The sequence below is a fragment of the Pogona vitticeps genome, chromosome 1 (assembly GCF_051106095.1).
Source record: "Pogona vitticeps strain Pit_001003342236 chromosome 1, PviZW2.1, whole genome shotgun sequence".
Classification (NCBI taxonomy): domain Eukaryota; kingdom Metazoa; phylum Chordata; class Lepidosauria; order Squamata; family Agamidae; genus Pogona; species Pogona vitticeps.
In genome coordinates, this window is record NC_135783.1 from 268,232,148 (window position 1) to 268,246,382 (window position 14,235).

A 14,235-nucleotide genomic window follows, 5' to 3' on the forward strand; every position below is an offset into this window, starting at 1 on the left:
CTAGAACTAGTGGGAGGCATCAGCCAGAAAACATCTGGAAAGCCATTGTTGCCTACCCCCTACTAGCAGCCCAAATTTCTCTAAGATTTACATTCTGGTGAGTGTTTAGGATAACTGCCCTACCTTCCAATCCAGGCCTTTAACATAGGTGTAGTAGCTGTGTACCACGGTCCTTATATGCTATGTTTGAGGCTCTGTGTCCTGCCTGTAAATTAAGGTCACATTAATAATATTTTTTTAAAAAACCAGATAGATAATAAATCACAACTGATGGCATAAGCATCCTGTTTGTCCCAAATATCCCTGCATTTGCAAATCTGCAGTACTATTGACAGGCATTACAATTTTACAGTGCATCATCTTGATTCTGAAGAATGTGGCTAATTCATGGGTTTGTTTACGCACGTAGTTTCAACACACTGCCCTGCTGGGACTGCTCCAAGATCTGCTCTATGAGGAAGCCACTGTTCTTCTCCTCCTCATTCCCAGCTAGTTCTGTCTGCTCCGAGTGACACTGGCTTTTCTGGGTTGCCTGAGGGCTTTTCTATGAACATGGCTCAATTGGAGTGGGTTAAATAGGGTTCTTTTTAAAGGTTGCATAGAGACTTGGTATGCCATTTGGTTGGATCCTTGCATCCACATGGCATATGCACCTCAAGCAACCGTATTTGGTCCACCTCCCCTAAGAAAAGAAAGAAAACAAAATAATGTATTTGCGAAGGCTTTCATGGCCGGGATCTAATGGTTGTTGTGGGGTTTTTTGGGCTCTTTGGCCGTGTTTTGAAGGTTGTTCTTCCTAATGTTTCCGATGCCGACCACAGAGACGTTAGGAAGAACAACCTTCAGAACACAGCCAAAGAGCCCGAAAAACCCACAACAACCAAAACAAAATAAACCTCCCTTCTTGCCCCCCATCTTGTTCCAGCAGGAAGCCTTCAATTGTTTCCTAAAAAGTACAGTGCATCAGCGTTGCCCTAATACAGTGATCCCCAACCTTGGGCCTCCAGATGTTCTTGGACTTCAAGTCCCAGAAAGCCTGGCCAGCAGAAGTGGTGGTGAAGGCTTATGGGAGTTGTAGTCCAAGAACATCTGGAGGTCCAAGGTTGGGGACCACTACCCTAATAGACTTAACTCCCCACACACACACTTTACTTCCTCCTCCTCTCGCTCCACAGAGGATCAGAAGATGTTTTTAATCTCCCAGTATCATTAAGTAGTTAAGCTATTTGCTTAAAAAGTCACTTAATATTGGGAAATTGAAAGCACATGGCAAATTGACAGCAAGCCACCCACTTTGGTTCTATCTCAGAGATCACCCACACTGGAAATGAACCAAAATGAACCAAAATCAAAAAGATCCTACCTGCATCTGAAAAAGAATAGCTCCTGACAGAACCAGAAAGATGTTGGTGAGAATGCTCAGAGGACAGGCTGGTTCACCCTGGCACTTACATTGTGTAGTCTCTGGGAAAAGGAGTGAACCAGCCCATTCCCTGTGTGGACCAAACAGTAGGACAGATGTCTGTGTAATCTCTGACTATTTCTATTTCTTCATTGTCAATGCTAAAGTAGTGTAGTATTATTAGTGGTTATTTTTGTCTTCGTAATGTTCAGCTGCAATTCTTCTTTGGCAATTTTTTCTTTCTTTTTCAAGTCATCACTGCTTCTGTCAGTAAGATGGTATCATCTGCATATCTTAAATTATGGATGTTTCTTCCACCAATTTTCATTTCTCCTTCATCTGAATCTAGTCTGGCTTTCAGTATATGTTCTGTATACAGATTGAACATAAAGATAAAATGCACCCTTGTCTGACACCCTTGCCTATAGGAAACTATTTTGTCTCTCCAGTTTCTATCCTAATGGTAGCTTCTTTTCCATAATACATGTTACACATCAGGACAATCAAGTGCTGAAGCACACACGTTCTTTCAAAACAACACATAGTTTCTTATTATCGACGTCAAAGGCTTTGCTGTAGACTATAAAGCATACAATAAACTGATCTTCTGAAATTCTTTGGTGCACTCCAGTAGCCAAAAGATACTTGCATGTGCTCTTGCATGCCTCTTCCTTTTCATGGAGGAACATCAGGCGAGGAACCACTGCCGAGAAGGCCTGGTTTCTAGTTCTTTCCTTCCGGGCCTCTCTCGGCGTGAGGCTCCTCAGCCTCACCTCCTGACTTGCGTGGGTGATACGGGCAGACCTTGGTGGGAGTAGGCGTTCCGCCAAATATCAGGGTCCTAAACCGTTTAGGGCCTTATAAGTAAGCATTAAAACTTTGAAGTCGATGCGGAACCGAATGGGCAGCCAATGCAGCACGGCCAGAATAGGAGAAATATGATGGTACTTTCTTGCTCTGCTAAGGAGTCTGGCCTCCGCATTCTGCACCACTTGGAGTTTCCGCATCAACCTCAAAGGCAGCCCCACGTAGAGCGCGTTACAGTGGTCTAACCTTGAGATTACGAGCGCATGTACCAAGGTAGTGAGTGCCCCTGTGTCGAAATAGGGCCGCAGCTGGGCAATCCGCCATAGGTGGAAAAAGGCCGTGTGGACTACCAAGGCCACCTGTGTTTCCATGGTGAGCGTCGGGTCCAGATGTACCCCCAGGCTGCGGACCCCACTCTTCGCGGCCAGGGTCACACACACACCCCAAATATGAGGGAGTCGCCCAAGCCGCCGGCCACCCACCCTCAGAACTTCTGTCTTGTCCGGATTCAGCCTCAGCCCATTTTCCTGCATCCATTGCAGTACGGCCTCCAGGCAGTGATCTTTCTTACTCTTTTTACTAGAGTAATTGTCTTTTTGCATTCTTCCTGAATAGTATCTTTGGTTTCTATTCATAGTTCTTCTGGTTCATAGTTGAGTTTAGTAATGCAAATCTGTTCTTTATGTGGACTTCGAATTCATCAGGAACGTTGTTTAAATTATATTTCTGCTTTGTTTCCTCTTTTTGCATTCCAGTTAGCTTCACTGACACACTCAAACTCCTTCACCACATTAAGGTGTTCATCCAAGAAGAAAAATCAAAATTAGCATAAGTAAAAGCTATCCAGTATTGCGGGACAGCTCAGTGGTTTAGGTATTTGGCTGTGGAACTAGAGGTGGGGTGTTCAATCAGAGGCTGGACTTAATGATCCCTTGGGTCCTTTCCAGCTCTTCGGTTCTAAGATTTTCATCATCATCATCATTATAAAATGTATATTTCACCCATCCCTATCTGCTTTTTTTATGAAAGAATGTCCTTCAACAAAACAAACAGTTGAAAGGGTTTGCTGATCATATCATTTTAGTATAGATTACTGATCTGATGGCCTTCTTTTTTTTTATTTTTGTTTACCCAAATAAGTCACAAAGGTTGAGTAATAATCTGCACATTTTCATTCCTGGGACTGCACAAGCAAATAACTAAAATAAAGTTACCATTTGTATGCTGAATGTTCCTAAGTTTGGCAGTATCCTTGGGGAATGTTTAGCAAGTAGGGTGAGTTTTCATATTTAAATAGACATAATAATTAATAACGATGTACTTACAAGGCACATGTAAAAGGCAGAAGACGAGGCTTCTTTTTGAAATAGGTTATTCTTTGAAAATTAACTCTTAATTGAATGGCATACAGGGATTTGTTAGGGATACATCCTGACCAGTAGTAATGTCCTGGCAGCCAAGCTTGCACTTGCATCTTTCATACCTCTGGATTTAAGGCGGTATGTGCCAAGCCAATATGTGCTTAATAAAGTGAGAATTGACAGAAGATGGATAGTGGTGACTACAGAAAGTCCACATGGAAAGTCCAGTTGGGTGTTTCCTTACACATCCCTACCATCTTGAATGCCATTCAATAGATGAAAGAAATGCTGTGGGGACTTTGTGTCTCCCAAACATTTCACAGATGAAAAGAAAGAAACTTTTGGCTTCCTCTAACATATCCTCACAGCAAGGTTGGCTGCTCAATCCCTCTCCCTCCCTCCCTCTCTCCTTCCCTCCCTCTCCTCCCTCCCTTCACACGACTTTGCTAGCTAAGTGCTGATTTATTGGCTCTGCCCTGCACTGACTGCAGAAGCTGGAAGAGTTAGTAAAAGCAATGATAAAAACAAGATGTTGAAGAGAAGGAAATCTTGTGCTACGATGCTGCGGATGTTGGCTCTGAGGCAAGAGTGCCTTTCAACCTTAGGCAACACAGGACATGTTTTTCTTCAGGAAGATAAGCTAGTTAGAGCAGCAGCTTCAAGCAACTGACCACATAATAAGTCACATTAAACTCTGATTATTTTACAGACCAGTCTTAATGGAGAGCCAACAGAACATCCTTCCAGGTAAAGATATAGTAGTGAAGAAAGGGTTATATGTGGACCTTTAGAGGTTTGTGGCCTACAGTTCCCATTATCCTTCAGTATGCCCATGCTAATTGGGACTGATAGGACTCAAAGAGTCTAACAACATCTGAAGGGCCACAGGGTCCCCATTCGTAGGCATCCTTAAAGAGTTTGTACGTAATACTGCAGATTCCTATAGCCCTAGGCAATTGTGCCACTGCCAGAAAACCGGATCTCACGTATTTGCTACAGCATATTGAATTCTGAAATTCTGGAAAGTTGTATATGTACATGTGTGTGTGTGTGTGTGTGTTTATATAAACATTATTGTGAAATGAAGTGAATTACTTTTGAAATGTGGCATGGGCTTCTTAGGGTATCTAGTTTTTGCCTACTGGTTAACTGAAACTCACATTTCAAAAGTTTCTGAGTTATCAGGGAGTTGGTTGTTTGGATGGCTGACAGCACATGAACAGAAACCTTATGACTCCTTCAAAGGCTGTTTTGGTCAGAGAACTGACTGTCTTCCCATATATTATCTGAACACGATGTTTCTTTGCTGGAAAGCATTTGGCACAGGAGGTAACCGTAGGCTGAACAACTCTTCACAGAAGGACCCTCGCTCTTTGATTGAGCAGTGGAGGACCGCACACTGGATTACTAAAATTGCAGATCTATACTTACTAGGGTGATACTCCCATTAAATCCAGAGGGTCCATAGGTACAGTGGGTGGAGTCCCTCTGTACCCTCTGAGTTTATTTTAAGGTACACAGACAAGCATGCTATGCTGTAGTAGCACACACCCTGCACACATTCTGAGGAAATGTATCTCTGTGCAGCTTCACCCTCCCCAACCTGAAAACTTCCTGTGGTTACAGTTGTCCAAAAACATTTAGAGAGCCATCGGTCCCCCACCCCTGGTGCACAGAATTGCTGTGCTAGGGTAGCAAATACGATTAGTGCCATGTTCTTCTCTCCAGATGATGAAAGGAAAAGGGTGCACTTGCCCCTTTGTCAAAAGTCCTGTGGATCCACAAGACAAGGCTTTTCCTCAGCTCCCCACCCCAAATACTTTAAATGAAGAGAGGGAAGGCTGTGACCCTTCTTTGGTGCACAGCAACTCCCATGAGCCCCAGCTATCATGGTCAGATGGTGATTGGAGTTATAATCCAACATTGTTCCAGAGAAGAAGCTGCTTCTGTTGCTTCTGCTCTTGTTTGTGCCCACAAAAGATTTGAATCATCATCTTCTTCATCAAAGGAAAACTCACTATCTGTGCTTAAGTCTGGGGACTCTTACTCTGAGAAGAACGGAGGGCTCCTCCACACACGGTGAGTGGCTTAGATTGATATGTCTTTGAACCATGATCCCTTTCCCCCATAGGTCCAGGATCACTCACTTCCACACTGTCAGTTAATTTTTCTTCAGTGTAATCCAGACTCTTCCATCCTTCTCATCCCCTCTGCTCCTCTCCTTCTCTCTTGTGCCCTCTCCATTTTCTGCCCTGTCTCCACCTCATTCCCCTCCCTCGATGCTGCCCTTCCCAGCCTGCGCACAGCTCCACCACCAGGCGGCTCTTCTGCTTTCCGAAGATTGATGCATCCCAGAACCAACTGGGCTGCAAAAACCCATGCAGTTCTCAAGCAAGGGGGAATAACTCTGAAGTGGAAGGGATGTCAAAGAGATTGAGTGGAGTCTTCTGTAATATCATGTAGATCCATTAAACTAATCCAATCAAAGGGTAATGGAATCACCTCTTAAATACAATATGTGAGTGAACCGTGAAAAGCTTGCCATATGACTGATGTGTAACTGTTTGGTATTACTGTAATTTACACTGCAAAGTCCAGAAATCTCAATGCTAGTTTGTCAACTCTACCATGTAAATGAACAAAGCAGGTTTCCTCCAGTTAAACAGCATCTTCCATCAGTCCTAATCAGCACAGCCAATAATGAGGAATGCTGGGAGATGCAGTCCAACGACATCCGGAGGGAGGATTGTCCACCCCCGATGTAGAGCCCCAGGCAGAAAGCTTCTCACTTGAGTTCTTTTGTCAGGAGGGCTGTCTGGGATTAAAGCTGAAACCTTCTCCATGCCGAGCATGTGCTGTGCCCCTGAGCAAGGGTTCTTTCTGATGGCAAAGCCCTTACACTGGGCAGATGGAGGCAATTGCCTCAGGCAGCAGATGCTGGATAACGTGACAGGGCAGGAAATTATAAGTTATTTTGTTAATATTGTGTGGTAACTGCTGGGGAGTGGAGTGAGGTGTATAAGAGATTTTCTGTATTAGGTTCCAAAACAATCTGAGTTGGTACTTTGACTTGGGTGGACCTAGGGGTGCTGCCATTTCAGGCAGCCAAATATCCCTTGCTGGCCCTGCCCCTAGTCTTCAATACATCTGGATTATCAGGTTTGGGTAAATAGGAAGGTAGCGTTCACAGGGCAGTGCTTAGAATAACTGAAGTACAGACTAGAAATGGTGGGAGGCTCTCCTGCATTTCTGTTCTGCATTGTTCAGAGATCCACATGACCCATGTGGGCCATCAACAGAGTAATTCTTTTTCTTTGCACATCATGCACAGCTGATATCAACATGCCCAGGCATAGCGTTGAAATAAGGGTGCAGTTTAACCCCATACTTAAATGCGACACTTTGGACCATGGGAGATTAAAGGCTCAGCTGTTCTCCGGCCTCGCACTCCCTCAGCTGTCCGAGGCTCTTGGCTAATTGATCATGCTGGAAATCCTTCCACAGTCACAAAGAATTATTTGTTTCAGTCCAGCAACAGTGGTGACATACTAATGTCACAAAGAAACTTCTGTCTGTATCAGAAGTTCTGTTTTTCTCTCGATAACAATGAGGAGCATTTTAAATAGAACAGGGACTTCAGCTCCCCATAAAGAATTATGAGGGGAAGCAAAGAGATAGGAGATGATAAATTCTACCCCCAGCAAACTCTCCTTTTTGTTTTATTTTAGCCTTCTGCCCAAGTTATTTATAGTTCCTGTCTTTTTTACTAATTCATTATTTAATTTCAAGGGTTTTATTTGTTATGCCTATACTGTATGTAACTAATATATTTTTCTTCTAGCTATGTGTGTATAAGAGTAATGGTTGTTTCTAATTTTATTCTACAAAAGACTTTCTAAGTGTGTAACTGTATGATACTAGGGAAAAATAAATATGTATTGCAACGTCTGTATCATTTGCGTCCCTGTGTGCACATCTGATGCTGTAAGTCAAATACCTCAATTTGAAAATACTGATATCTATATGCATGGAGGATCCTTCCATATGTTCTAATGGTTGTGTGCAGTTTGTGGGCAAAATTTATCACTGTGATGCCTCTCCTTTCCCTACCCTTCCTCAGGTTCACTTCACTTCTAATGAATGTCTGAAAAACATGGACATTATAGTGACATTCTGGAGCCATGCTTTCTTCATATTCTGGGTGATTTCTTATGACATGGCAAAATAAGATACACAGAGCTCTACAGTCTCATACAGTCTCATACAGTATGGCAGGAGTAGCAAATGTGGGCTGGCCACACTCTAGAGGGCTACATGTCTCCAACTCCTGCCCTAATCAAAGTTTTCACCACTGGTACTGTAATACTGACTAGGGCTGATGGGAGCCATCATCTAACAACTTCTTGGTTGTTGAACAAACTCCCATGAGCCCCAGGAGATGCATTGGGTGTATTTGAGAAGCTATCCCTGGAAGACTGTCTATGGCCCACAGGCTGCACTTTCTCCACTTTTGAAAGCTAGGATGGCTGATGCACATCACCCAATATTGTTCGCACAACACTCCCATCAGTCCTAACCAGTAGAACCAGTGGTGATGAATTATAGGTAGAGATGGGGATGAAATGCCAAAATGGATGTGTACCACAAATGACCTGATGAACCATGAATTGCCTCCCCGTGACCCGACAAACAACAAATCAATTTGTCACTTGTCGGGTCTCTTTTTTCCTTTTTCTTTCCTTCCTCTTGCTATGCCCCGGGGCATAGCAAGAGGAGGGAAAGCAGGGATCAAAGCAATTGTGCAGCCACAGCTGTGGGATTGCTTTGATTCCTTTTCCCCTCCTCTTGCTCAGCATCGCAGGACTTAACAAGAAGGGGGAAAGCAGGGACCAAAACAACCCTACAGTGCTTTGATCCCTTTCCCCCTCCTTTTACTAAGCTCTGCAAGGCATAAGAAGAGGAGGGAAAGCAGGGATCAAAGCGATCCTGCAGTGGCTGGAGGATCCCTTTGATCCCTTCCCTCCTCTTCCTGTGCCACACAGGCATAGGAAGAGGAGGAAAGAGGAACCAAGCCATCCCCCAGCCCCGGGGGTGGGATTCCCTTCAGGCAGGCTTTAGCAAGCTGCCCAGAAGGAAAAGCCCTCTCTGCTTATGCCCCTGAGGAAGAGCTGATCTGCGGAACCATAAGCAGATAGGGAACGAAGGGATAAATATAAAAGGGTTAAATCTGTTGCTTTGTATTCATAGGGGTCTCTGGACCACAAGAATATGAAGCAACAAATATCTGATGAATCAGGGATATTAAATGAATATCCTGATTCATTTTAATATTCATCCCCATCTCTAATTATGGGAGAACAAGAGCATTGATTGGGAAAGCCATATATTTCCTATCCCTATTTTAAAACCTCAGAGTAACATACTAGATTCTAATGAACATGAACATTTGAACTACAGTGACTAGGGTAATATTAAGAGGTGGATCTTGCAATCTACTCATGAATAGAAGCAACTGTCTGCCCTTGCCAGCTTCTGTGTAGTAAGCAGAGTAAACTTCAATCTCCCAATGCATACTATACCTTGGCCCACTGTGTTTGTGTAGGGGATGGGGCAGAGGTAGCCACCTATGTCTGCTGAATGGCAACGCCAGTTCTAGTCCCTTGATGGGAATGTCCATGACATTTATGCAATTCATGTTGCTCCAATGACTGTACTGCATGTAAAAGTGCTTTGTTCGTTCATTTAGTCGTTTAGTCGTGTCCAACTCTTCGTGACCCCATGGACCAGAGCACGCCAGGCCCTCCTATCTTCCACTGCCTCCCGGAGTTGTGTCAAATTCATGTTGGTTGCTTCGCAGACACTGTCCAGCCATCTCATCCTCGGTCGTCCCCTTCTCCTCTTGCCGTCAAACTTTCCTAACATCAAGGTTTTTTCCAAGGAGTCTTCTCTTCTCATGAGATGGCCAAAGTACTGGAGCCTCAGCTTCAGGATCTGTCCTTCCAGTGAGCACTCAGGGTTGATTTCCTTTAGAATTGATAGGTTTGTTCTCCTTGCAGTCCAGGGGACTCTCAAGAGCCTCCTCCAGCACAATTCTTCGGCGGTCTGCTTTCTTTATAGTCCAGCTCTCACTTCCATACATCACAACAGGAAAAACCATAGCTTTGAGTATTCGGACTTTCGTTGGCAAGGTGATGTCTCTGCTTTTTAAGATGTTGTTTAGATTTGTCATCGCTTTCCTCCCAAGAAGCAGGCGTCTTTTAATTTTGTGGCTGTTGTCTCCATCTGCAGTGATCATGGAGCCCAGGAAGATAAAATCTGACAGTGCCTCCATATCTTCCCCTTCTATTTCCCAGGAGGTGATGGGACCAGTGGCCATGATCTTAGTTTTTTTGATGTTGAGTTTCAGACCATTTTTTGCACTCTCCTCTTTCACCCTCATTACAAGGTTCTTTAGTTCCTCCTCACTTTCTACCATCAGAGTGGTATCATCTGCATATCAGAGGTTGTTGATATTTCTTCCGGCAATCTTAATTCCGGCTTGGGATTCCTCCAGTCCAGCCTTCCGCATGATGTATTCTGCATATAAGTTAAATAAGCAAGGAGACAATATACAGCCTTGTTGTACTCCTTTCCCAATTTTGAACCAATCAGTTGTTCCATATCCAGTTCTAACTGTTGCTTCCTCTCCCACATATAGGTTTCTCAGGAGATAGATAAGGTGGTCAGGCACTCCCATTTCTTTAAGAACTTGCCATAGTTTGCTGTAGTCGACACAGTCAAAGGCTTTTGCATAGTCAATGAAGCAGAAGTAGATATTTTTCTGGAACTCTCTGGCTTTCTCCATAATCCACCGCAGGTTAGCAATTTGGTCTCTAGTTCCTCTGCCTCTTCGGAATCCCGCTTGTACTTGTGGGAGTTCTCGGTCCACATATTGCTGAAGCCTGCCTTGGAGGATTTTGAGCATAACCTTGCTAGCGTGTGAAATGAGGGCAATTGTACAGTAGTTGAAGCATTCTTTGGCACTGCCTTTCTTTGGGATTGGGATGTAGACTGATCTTTTCCAATCCTCTGGCCACTGTTGGGTTTTCCAAAGTGCTGGTATTGCATTTTTCCACAAACAAATTCCCATTTGATTAATGGCAGGGTATGGATGGAGCAAGGATTCTCCACAATAAAAGTATTTCCTTCACTGAAGGCTCCTTGATTGTTTTCAAGAATCTTTCACCAAAGGTAACAGGGGCCAAAAGCTCATATACCTTTGCTGGGAAGCAGAAGGAATCTAAGTGGAATGCATGGTTTCCATTATACAGTAGTTAGTAAGAACACCCTGTCCCAATATCCCTGTGTCTTCCTGCAAGTATGGTAGGCCAACTCCTTCTGACCTACCTGCCATCCACTATCCATCTGTGACCTTCTTACATGGTAATGCGAGCTAAGGATGCTCAGTGTTTCTCTTTAATGCCCCATTACCTATTCCCACCAGTTTATCATAGATTGTAAACTTAATCTCTATGTTAGCCACTAGATGCATTCCATTCTTTAAGATTGCCCAATACTGTTCTTTGCTTTTATTATTTACACATGTTGAAAAAGAGTGATGTATCTACTTCTTTGAAAGCTGTGACAACATAATGACTGAAATTCTGTTGTGCAGCAATCACCTGCTTCTGATTAAAGGTGGCTGTGTGGTATATTTGCATGTACAAACTTCAATGAATTCATGTGCACCTTGAGATTGACAAAGGGAGCCTTCAAACAGCAGCAATTTACCACTGCTGACATCGTCACTGTTGCACATGTGGGATTTCAGCCAATGGCTGTAAACATTTATGTGTACTTTTCGGCGAATAAATCCTTGGCTATTTGATTCTATCCTGGTGGGTCTCGTACTCTTTGGCACAATGATTGGTGGGACATAAAGTAGGCAAAGTTCATAATTGCTTCTCTTAATCCTCCTTCATCATCATTCATTTAGTCGTTTAGTCATGTCCGACTCTTCGTGACCCCATGGACCAGAGCACGCCAGGCCCTCCTATCTTCCACTGCCTTCCGGAGTTGTGTCAAATTCATGTTGGTAGCTTCGATGACACTGTCCAACCATCTCATCCTCTGTCGTCCCCTTCTCCTCTTGCCGTCACACTTTCCCAACATCAAGGTCTTTTCCAAGGAGTCTTCTCTTCTCATTGGCAATGCCACTCCAGTATCTTTGCTAGGAATGCCCCATGATCAGAAACAAAAGGCTAAAAAAATCCTCCTTAGGACATGCTTATTGAAGCGTTGGGTTATGAAGTCAGGAAAATAAAGGACTTGGCGCCATCTAATGTCCACAACATCAGTTGCATAAGACTGAAATTCGGTGTCTGTGCTTACCTATACACTTGAAAGCCCTAAATTCTGAGAATACTTCATCGGTCTGTTAAGTTCATATGTCTACATTTGCACAGTGCATGTTATGGAAAGATAATCCTGAGACTTTTGATGTTCAACAAAGGATGCAGGTAGAATATCATCCAACATGTCTCCGTCAAGATCTTTCTACTCAAAATAGCAGCAGCAGTTAATTTAAGAATATAGAAGGAAGAAGAGAGAAAGGACCTGTGGTTACCTCTCAGTAGTTAGGGACTTTCTTTCCTGTGTATATACATGTTAAGGTTGGAAAATATGCTACTATTTTATATATACACTACCCAAAACTCTCACAGTCCTCTTCTACATCCAGACATGTTAAGGTTGCCCAGTACTCATGGGCAGAGGAGATATGGACCCGCCTGAGAGAGGATCTGAATTATCTGTGCAGGATCTAGGTAGTTTGGAGCTCTGAGCTCGGAAAGGAAAGAGCTGCAGGTCCTTCTATAAGGGCATATAACTGGGACCTTGGATTGCATCTGGCTCTCAGTCAGAGATTAGGGTCATGCATATCAATTGGAGCAAGGTTTCCTTTGGCACTGCAAGGCATTCACCATCTCACAGGCTTTCATTCAGCTCCCTATTATCCATTCTAGTGGGCTTTATTTTATGATTGGTCACTGGAAGGTAAGCAGTCTTAATTTGCAATGCTATTCATCCAGACTCTTATTACTGAGGAATTCATCCTCTGGGAGTTAACAATGGACTACTTGCTTCTAAATACAAGCTGAGCATTTCCCCCAGCCTTGTGGGGGTGGGTGGGAAGTCTATCCTGCCCTATACTCAGAGATGCCATCTCAAGGAAGGTCACATTATAGGTCATGAGGCACGGAAGAGGTAACACATTCTTCTGATAGATGGCAGATATTTTAATACCCTTATCTGAAAGAAACAGCAGGACAGGTATAAATTGAGTGTTTTATATTATTTCTCCAGTGCATTAGAGCCAGTTGGCACAGAGATATAGCAATCCTTGGTAATCTAGAACAGCCATTTTCAACGGGGGGCCATATGGCCCCCCCGAGGGCCCTGGAACATTCGAAGGGGGCCCCAGACTGGAAACAATTCTTCACATTCAACCTTATGAGGTTTGTTATGTGACTTACACAATTCTGATTTGGCCTATATTTCTTTCATATTGTGTTTATGGCAGTGGCCAAAAAAAAGGTTGGGAATAGCTGACCTAAAGAACAGGAAGTTATTGATTAATAAGAACTCCATTGTTTTCCTAGAGAAATATGGTGAAAAAGCAGGAGCCCTGACAATATATGAAGGAATATGACATGTCTTAGGTAGAACTTCAGATACCTCTGGTAAGTCTAGCTAATAACCATTAGTTTCCTGGCTGGCATGGCTGCAGCAGTTACTTCATATCCTCAACCAATCAATCTTATTTTTTGGACATGTGCCTTTTGACCCTACCAGATCCCCACATGTGCCTGTACATCCAGCATTCAGAACAGCATTTAGTAAGAGAGAGCTATTACCTTTGTGACCTGATTGTGGGTTTCCAAGAGACATCTGGGTGATTAATCCATCCTGTCCTGTCTTATGTTTAGTGAAAACTCTGCTAAATAGTTCTGTCCTTATAATACAGTGTTCCCCAACCTAGATGTCATGACCCCCAAGGGGGTCACAGATCATCTTCTGGAGCCTTATATGTGTTGTAGCCCTTGTTTAATAATTTCTTTCTTGACCTTTTGGAATGGGATATTAAAGTTAGTGTGTATGTGTACTTATGAGAAACAGGCTCTCTGGGGGAGAAAGAAGTCTCTACTTTCTGAGAAAGGATGACTGGGACTTTTTTTACAAAAAGAAAGAAAGAAAGAAAGAAAGAAAGAAAGAAAGAAAAAGAAAGAAAGAAAGAAAGAAAGAAAGAAAGAAAGAAAGAAAGAAAGAAAGAAAGAAAGAAAGAAAGAAAGAAAGAAAGAAAGAAAGAAAGAAAGAACTGCCAGTATAAAGATATAATTGCTGATGCTTCTACAGTCATGGCCAAAAATATTGGTGTTGCACACCCCCAGCTCCCCTGTTTGTTTCCCCTAACACCCAGGTTCGTCTTTGGGCACGACTTTTTTTCCTTCCTTTTTATGCTGCCACCAGAGGATACCCTCCTCCCTGTACCAAATATGAATAATGGACCAATGCTGTCAAATATAACAATGTTTAATATAGGTTAATAGGTAAATCACATAAGGAAAATCATGGATGGTCTTGTATTATTCATTCGTTGAACGTGCTTTGGACTTTAGATATGTTCAC